The following is a 9,235-nucleotide window of genomic DNA, read 5'->3' as shown; positions in this document are numbered from 1 at the left end:
AGGCTGCACTGTCTTGTTTCTTCTCCAGTTTCTACAAAGTATCAGGTAATAAACTGAACCATGACTCCACACTCCAGTCTCCCTTTGTCTGTTTGGTCTTGTTTCAAACATTTAACCACAACCCAGACTTCAGGTATGTGTTTATGTTGTTACATTTTTTTATGCTGTTTTCATTTTGTTGCATCTATCACAGGTGTCAAACATGCGGCCCAGGGGCCAAATCCGGTTTGCCAAAGGGTCCAGTCTGGCCCCTGGGATGAATGTGTGAAATGCAAAAATTATACTAAAATATTAATCGTTTTAGTTCAGTTTCCACATTCAGACCAATTTAATCTCAAGTGGGTCGGATCAGTAAAATACTATCAGAATAACCCATAAATACTCACAATTCTGAATTTTTCTCTTTGTAAATGTAAAAATTTTCATGTCATTTTACTGTATTTACACTAAAACAAACTAACATTTCACAAAAACACGAATAACCTCAACAAATATAAACATTTTGAAATGTCTGAAGTGTAATTTTAACAATATTCTGCCTGTTATTAAATGTTTTGTGTATTTGTCGATGCACTGTGATCTGTAAGTCGTAATTTACATGTTTAAATAATAAACTGAGACATAATATTGATAAAATTGCACTTAGTTTTCTTAAGAAATTTTAGTTTGTTCATGTCATTCACATTGTTTTAAAGGATAGTTGGTAGATGGAAACATTTTCATCACATAATTTTCCTTTTTTTTTGCTCTAAAACATAGAAGAAAGTTTGGAGTTTACATTATTTCTATGTTATTATGTTATTATTTCACTGGTCCGGCCCACTTCAGATCAAATTTGGCTTAATGTGACCACTGAACAACAATGAGTTTGACACCCCTGTTCTACATCATTTTCATCCTGTTATATTTGTTGTGTGATATGCACAAGTGGATTCACTGATAGCTTGCCCTTTCTATGTGTTATCGTGCAGTTTAAACATTTATGCGATGGTGCAAACTCTTGTTTTGAACATGTAAGGAATAGAATGATATTTTTTTTTGTTTATAAAATACAGGCAGTAAAATTTAAATGCTCTCGGAAAATTAAATACTGAAGTCAGGGGCGCCGCTACTTATTATGGGTCCTATGAAAGCATAATTGGGGGTGGGTTTTGGGGGGGGTGCACTTCATACACAACATCACTTACGATAGCATGAAAACAAAAACGAAACTTAACATGCTTTCAACATTCGCCTCCTGACTTCAATACCTCCCTTGTACAGCGGATCTTACATGAAATTTTCACAACTTTGAATATTTATCCACTGGGCCCCCTACACTGCTCTATGGACCCCCCACAACAACTGGGCCCCATGAATCTGACATGTTCACCCCTCCCTTATTGCCGCCACAGACTGAACTACAGACACCTGGAACTTTTACGCTATGTTTAATTACAGAAATTAAGTGTAATATTGCCTTATTTCCTACCTGTCTATGTGATTTTGCTTTAAAGAAGCAACATGTAGTATTTCAATTTTCACATATTAACCCTTTCATGCATGAATTGTGAGAACCTTAGTCAAGATTTTTTTCTTCAGTGTTTTTATTCCTCCTTAGGCATGAAAAAAACAGTGCAATCGAGTTTTTTTTTTTTTTTCTTATGGAGTTACAAAAATATCCATACATTTAATTTCTGAAGTAAAGAAACATATGTTTAAAACCCAATATCAGAAAGTGATATGAAAACAATGAAATAAAAACATTTTTAATGCTGCTAATCTGATGTTTTCTCACATTTTAACATATTCTAATGCTAGTAATTACTCACTTCATGGAGATAATATGCAAAAAAAAACTTCTTGTCTAACAAATAACAATTGATTTACACTTAAACATGTTAGTGCAGATCAGCTTTATCAAGAACAGCAAAGTTACAATAATGGTCTGAATGTCAGTGTTTGGGATGGTGCATAAGTGTCCACTGTGTTGGCTGATATGGAACTAAAACAACAAAACCCATGAATATACAAGAGAACAGCTGGAGAAGAACTGTCCACTGGAGTGGCCTATGCATGAAGGGGTTAAAAAATATGACCTACAATTATCATTAGAGTGTTTAGAATAAAGAGCACTGAAGTTCTGCTAAAGATACCAATGTATTGGTATTGTATGTAAAGTTCAGAGGATGTATCTGACCACTACAGGGAGTAGTGAGTCACTCTGTCGGTCTCCAGTGAGGAAAACTAACATCGCGGGGCCTTTGGCTAAAACATCAGACAGTAGTCGCTTTTCCATTGACCCTCAAATTGCACGAATATAACATGCATATAAAAATTTACTTACTGGAAAAACGACTATTTTGCCAAAACTCTCATTTTTGCGCTGGCAAGAGATGGTTTTTCGGGTGTAATGCAAATGGTATATCACACAAAACTGCAATGGAAAGACTTTTATCTGCCACTAGAGTCACGTGAATAAAAAAAAAAAAAAACGAATGTTGACGGAAGATACAACAAGCAAAGAAGAAACATGTCGCGGTATATGTGGACACACCACGAAACCAAATCATTTTTTACTTTAGTACAGAATAGAGGGGTAATGTATAATAATAATGAATATATCTGTATATTTATGTTCCTCGCCGTGTTTATGGAATGACTTCTCATCATCTCACGATAATTAATAAATAAATCATCACATTTGTGATTTAATGGAAAAAACGACAATATGCACTTCTGTTTTTTCGACATTTAGTGAATATCAGTAAAGTTTTGTGCATATCAGATGAGAACCATTAAGAAACAACTTTTAGAGTCAATGATAACAATAGAAGCTGTTGTTTTCTCCACTGGACACAGATGTAAATGTAAAGCATGGACTTTGATGCTGAAATGGCAGCGTTTCATCTACATGAGTGAGTTTGATTCTGAGGCTTATGAAGGTACGAAGTTATTATGGGATGTTATTATCTTTACTAAGTTGCTGTTTGTTGATCCACGGTTCAGACTAAATTGTAACAGTTCTGACCTTGTTTGTTGGATTCCAAACAAATCTTCCCACTCCTTTTTGAGCAATACATATTGAATTTATTTTGTTAGTGCTAGTGTACATGGCAATTGCTATTTTGTCTTGATCACCTTTGTTTATTAATGTACACTCAACAAAAATATAAACGCACCACTTTTGTTTTTGCTCCCATTTGTCATGAGCTGAACTCAAAGATCTAAAACTTTTTCTGTGTAACACAAGGTTTATTTCTCTCAAATATTGTTCACAAATCTGTCTAAATTTGTGTTAGTGAACACTTCTTCTTTGCTGAGATAATCCATCCACCTCACAGGTGTGGCATATCAAGATGCTGATTAGACAGCAGGATTTTTGCACAGGTGTGCCTTAGGCTGGCCACAATAAAAGGCCACTCCAAAATGTGCAGTTTTATCATACAGCACAATACCACAGATGTCACAAGTTTTGAGGGAATATGCAATTGGCATGCTGACTTCAGGAATCTCCACCAGAGCTTTTGCCTGTGAATTGAATGTTCATTTCTCTACCATAAGCCATCTCCAAAGCTGTTTCAGAGAATTCATGAAGAAGACTGTGCGAGGAAAATGGTGGTCACACCAAATACTGACTGGTTTTCTGACCCCCCTGGACCACCCAATACAGTAAAACTGCACATTTTGGAGTGGCCTTTTAGTGTGGCCAGCCTAAGTCACACCTGTGCAATAATCCTGCTGTCTAATCAGCATCTTGATATGCCACACCTGTGAGGTGGATGGATTATCTCAGCAAAGGACAAAGGAGAAGTGCTCACTAACACAGATTTAGACAAATTTATGAACAATATTTGAGAGAAATAGGCCTTTTGTGAACATAGAAAAAGTTTTAGATCTTTGAGTTCAGCTCATGAAAAATGGGAGCAAAAACAAAAGTGGTGCATTTATATTTTTGTTGAGCGTATTTACTCTGCCATTAGTTCCTTGTCCACAAAAGATGTTTGATTTTTTCTGCTGCTCAAAACAAATAAATGAATGAATGAAATCTTTAGGGCAGCTACTGACAACACAAACTGTACCGAAAACAGAGGTGATCAGTGCTCTTACTGTGGTGGTTTTCTGTCTAAAAACAGAGCTAAGCTAACAGAGCTATAATGTAAACTATCAGCTGATGCAGCACGTGAACATTATGAGACAGCGTTATTTTGAGTGGCTGTCAAAATAGGTGACGGTGAGTTTTAGTTTGAAAAAACAAAACAAAACAAAACTAGATGATACCATAATACAAATGTGTGGAAACAATAAGCTTTATACTTTATACAGTGAGTGATAGGATACATAGGGTTAATTTGTTGGTGTTTTTGGTCGTCATAGTTGAATTCTGGTACGTGACTTTTGTCAGCTCTTGTCAGTTTGGAACATTAATACTACATTCAATACAGCATTCTGACACCGGACATAGAAAGGACCTAAAGTTTAGTGTAAATCCATCAATGTGATACTTTGAGTTTCTTAATGGCTGAAGATATGTACACTGACAGTAGGTAATCTGATCTGGGACCTTTAGCCAAAGAGGGTTGAGTTGGACTGCCATCAGCTTATATCAGGCTATACTTGACCTGCAGAGCATTTTAGCTAGCATGTCGTTAATCTGCTTAACTGAGCTTTGGAGAGATGGAGTTTTTCCTCTGCGTTTCACACAAACACTTTTATCCCGTCTCACACACAAAGACACATTGTCATGTCTCTGCTTCACACACACTGTACTTTCATTTCCTCCCTCTCACCTTTCAGACCCAGTTACACGGTCTTATCCCCATCTGTCTCTTCTCTCCCTGTGTTTCCTCTCCTCCATATGACTGCCTTTCAGTGTTTTATACCCACATAATACCTTCAACTGAAGCCTCCTGCATCCTGGGAACAAAAAAAGCTGCAGAACGTTGCTCATGGCTTCATACTGGAAACAAAAACCTAAAAAGACTAGTACACAGTTTGTCTTTTGTGCAGCTCACTTGGATCCACTCAGTTATAAAATGTATGTTTTTTTACACAGACTAAAACCCACTCTGCTTCCAGTTTTGGCCAAAGTCTATACTTGGTTTACACAAAATCCTCCAAAAGCAATACACCAGCAAAGTGAGTTGCACAACACAACCTCAAGCTTGCATGAAGTCACCCGCCTGTCTGCTACGTCTGCTTTTTCACCACCACAACCAACAAACATCTGATTTGTCCAGTGTTTGTTGTGAATGCAGTCAGCTGTTGAAGCGAGTCCTAATAAGTGTTTCATATGTGAGACATAAAGAGCTGCTTGAGGCGTTTGGGAGCTGCGTGGAAACCGCAGCGTAACAGTCTAAACAGCAGCTTTGTGGGTTGCCAGGTTGTGGGTTGGAAAGGCCTTATGGGTACAAAGTTGGGCTGAGCGGCTTTGGGTTTGGATGAGTGAAGGAAAAATATCATGTTTTCACCTCCAAAAACCAAACTGTACAGTGTCCCCTCTGTTTGGCTGTTTACTAATTGGCTGCTGTTCTCAAACCACAGTAGTTGTTACATAAAATCTGTTTCACCATGAGATGAAACAAAGCCTTACACATTAGTGTATGTATATATATATATATATATATATATATATATATATATATATATATATATATACATATACAGGGTGGGGAAGCAAAACTTACAATGAACATTTAGTTGTTTTTTCTCAGCAGGCACTACATTAATTGTTTTGAAACCAAACATATACTGATGTCATAATCATACCTAACACTATTATCCATACCTTTTCAGAAACTTTTGCCCATATGAGTAATCAGGAAAGCAAACGTCAAAGAGTGTGTGATTTGCTGAATGCACTCGTCACACCAAAGGAGATTTCAAAAATAGTTGGAGTGTCCATAAAGACTGTTTATAATGTAAAGAAGAGAATGACTATGAGCAAAACTATTACGACAAAGTCTGGAAGATACTATTAAAGAAGAATGGGAGAAGTTGTCACCCGAATATTTGAGGAACACTTGCGCAAGTTTCAGGAAGCATGTGAAGGCAGTTATTGAGAAAGAAGGAGGACACATAGAATAAAAACATTTTCTATTATGTCAATTTTCTTGTGGCAAATAAATTCTCATGACTTTCAATAAACTAACTGGCCATACACTGTCTTTCAATCCCTGCCTCAAAATATTGTAAATTTTGCTTCTCCACCCTGTATATCAGTGCCACCTATGCTGTTCACTATATTGAGTGTTATATAAAATACTAATAATGCCAAATGCAGGTGATATTTTTTTATCTTGTCAGTTCCACCAGGAACTTGCAATGTTGCAAATTAACAATATTCATCTCCATTAATTTCCATGAACTTTCCAATTTTTTCCATTTTCTGATACTTTTCTATAAATAAGAAAAGTTAAAGGCCACATTTACATGACAATGTTTCACTTGACAACACAAAAGGATTTTCTTTTGCCTTGTTGGTTTTACACAACAGAGTGAAAATGATCAGTTTATGCTGGAAAACACTAATATTCATGCCAGACCAGTAGTCTGCGATGTAACTTCAGTGACTGGAACCAGAAGAAAAGTACAGCCAGGTGTTTCTGTTGTTGTCAGGTTCACACATGACTGTGTGAATGACAGTGTAACACACATGCACAAAGTGGAGGATGATGTCAGCATTTACACTGAAAACTCTGTCTTTCCCACTGACATGGTGACGATGGCTGTTGCATTTGAGAAAAGTTTGTATAAATGGGTCAAAAATGCAACCAAAGCTTTGTGTTTCATCCATAAACTGTTGTCGTGTACACGGGGCCTGGGTTTCACTATCATATCATGTCACATCAGTCCTAGATGTCGAACGCTGAGCCGTACATACACAGTACATCATCTTTTATCTGGTTGAGAAAATGCAAACATTTGCAACATAAATATCTCATATCAAGCATAAATAAATAAAGAAACACATTTTGTACTATTACCAAACACCATGCAAAGCAGGTCATGGCCAGAGGTGGGTAATCCCAGGCCCATAAAGTAAAAGTCCTGCTATGCATTAGTTCTACCTGTTCACTTAACCCAGGTGATTCCACTAATTATCCACGTCCCTGGATGAGGAGTTGTGCTCATCCAAATGGGCTGGTTCAGTGAGTGGTTGAAACAAATACATGGCAGGACTTTTACTCTGGAGCTGGGATTACCCACCTCTGGTTATGGCCAATAGGAAACCCAGACGTGTTATTTCCTGGTAACTCGTATGATTAAAATGTCATTTGACGGTTTAGACAATATGAAACTCAGTCGCTAAGAGTTGCATGTTTGTCCAGTTTTAGTGGCATAAAGTTACATAAACTATAAATGTGATGAGCTTCATTTATTGATAGTGCTGTAGGCAAACCACAATAATATCATATTTGTGGCAGTAACAGCATATCTTGGAGACGCTCATCTGTAGCTCTTTCTTTCTTTCTTTCTTTCTTTCTTTCTTTCATGCACATAAAATCAGTTTTTACACATTTAGATGCAAATCTTTGGATGAAATCTGCACTTGGTATGAAATAACTATTATTATTATTAGTAACATATGATTTTTCTGTCAGTATGAATTGAATATTATTTGTACTGAAATGGGTTCCATACATTTATTTCACTTCTTAGAGTTTTATTTTATGTGTTGTTCAATACTGTCACAATCATGTGAACAGAACCAAAAATCTCCCTTTTTATCCCTTAAAGACCTAGAACTACTTTTATGGCAACTTCCAAAAGATTTTTTTCTCTATATTTAACCATTCCAGAGTAATTTCTTCATATTTGGTATAATATTATTGTCCTCTGCATTTAGCATTTTCAGTGAAAATCAGGTATTTTCCTCTCTTTAATTCACCGATCATATAGATCAGGGGTGTCAAACTCATTTTAGTCTAGGGGCCACATTCAGCTAAATTTGATCTCCAGTGGGCCGGACCAGTAAAATAATAACGTAGTAACATATAAATAATGACAATTCCAAATTGTTGTCTTTGTTTTAGTGTAAAGAGAAAAAAAAAAAAGAACATTAAATTATGAAAATACTTACTTTTATAAACAATCCAAACAAAAAAATATGAGAATAACCTGAAAAAACTGAAATTTCTTTAGAAAAATAAGTGCAATTTTAACAATATTCTGCCTCAACTCATCATTTTTACATGTGCATTATGGATCGGCTCTACAAAGACACTAAACAGTGTGTAACAGGAAGAAAATAGTTAAAATTGTACTTAATTTTCTTTAGACATTTCAGGTTGTTCATATTTCTTCAGGTTATTCACATTTTATTGTTACAGGATAGTTTGTAAATGTAAATATTTTCATAATTTAATGTCATTTTTTGCACTAAAACAAAGAAAAAAGTTGAAGTTGTTGATTCAAGATTTTTTGCTAAATTTATGATTTTTTTTTTGCTTAATTCAAGATTTTTTTTTTGCTTAATTCAAGATTTTTTCATTTAATTGAAGTTTTTTCTTTTTTTTTACTTAATTCAACATATTTTCCTTAATTCAAGCATTTTTTTTTTCTTGATTCAATTTAAGACTGTGGAATTTTTGACTTTGCAAATTCATCCCACGGGCCAGATTGGAACCTTTGGTGGGCCGCATTTGGCCCCCGGGCAGCATGTTTGACATCTGTGATATAGATGTTCATTAAAGCTCAAAGTAAATTCAAAGGTTATTATATCAAAACAGAGAAAACTGATGAAAGAGTGACTTTTTCAGCAAAATCCATCATTGATTGAATGTAAAAACAAGCATCTACATCCATTGTCATTGATCCAACTCCATGGGTTTTTCTGGTGAATCAATGTTGTAGAAGATGACGGTGTTTCCACGTTCCCTACAGAGCCTCTGAACGTCCAAATGGATCATATCTGACCAGTGTTTTATAAAATACTGTAAAGTCACACTTGAGTAGAAGTACAGGTACCCTACAAAAATGACTTTGGTAGAACTTCAAAACACCAACTGAAATACTATTCAAGTACAGTAAATACTAGATACTTACAGACTTTAACTTAAGTACTTACTAGTAAGTATCAGTCATATTATGGCATAGTGTATAGATATGATTAGACTAGGAAGGTTATTATTGTTATTAATTATATAAGGAGAAGGGGTGGGAGTTTATAAGTTACACTTCTTCTCACTCCTTTTCGAATATGTATTATGTCTTATGTTTAAGTGTTTTGTTTATTTATTTTCTTCTGTTTGAC

The sequence above is a fragment of the Sphaeramia orbicularis genome, chromosome 1 (genome assembly GCF_902148855.1).
Source record: "Sphaeramia orbicularis chromosome 1, fSphaOr1.1, whole genome shotgun sequence".
Lineage (NCBI taxonomy): Eukaryota > Metazoa > Chordata > Actinopteri > Kurtiformes > Apogonidae > Sphaeramia > Sphaeramia orbicularis.
The sequence above is the reverse complement of the archived record's forward strand: the minus strand, read 5'-3'. Positions refer to the sequence as shown.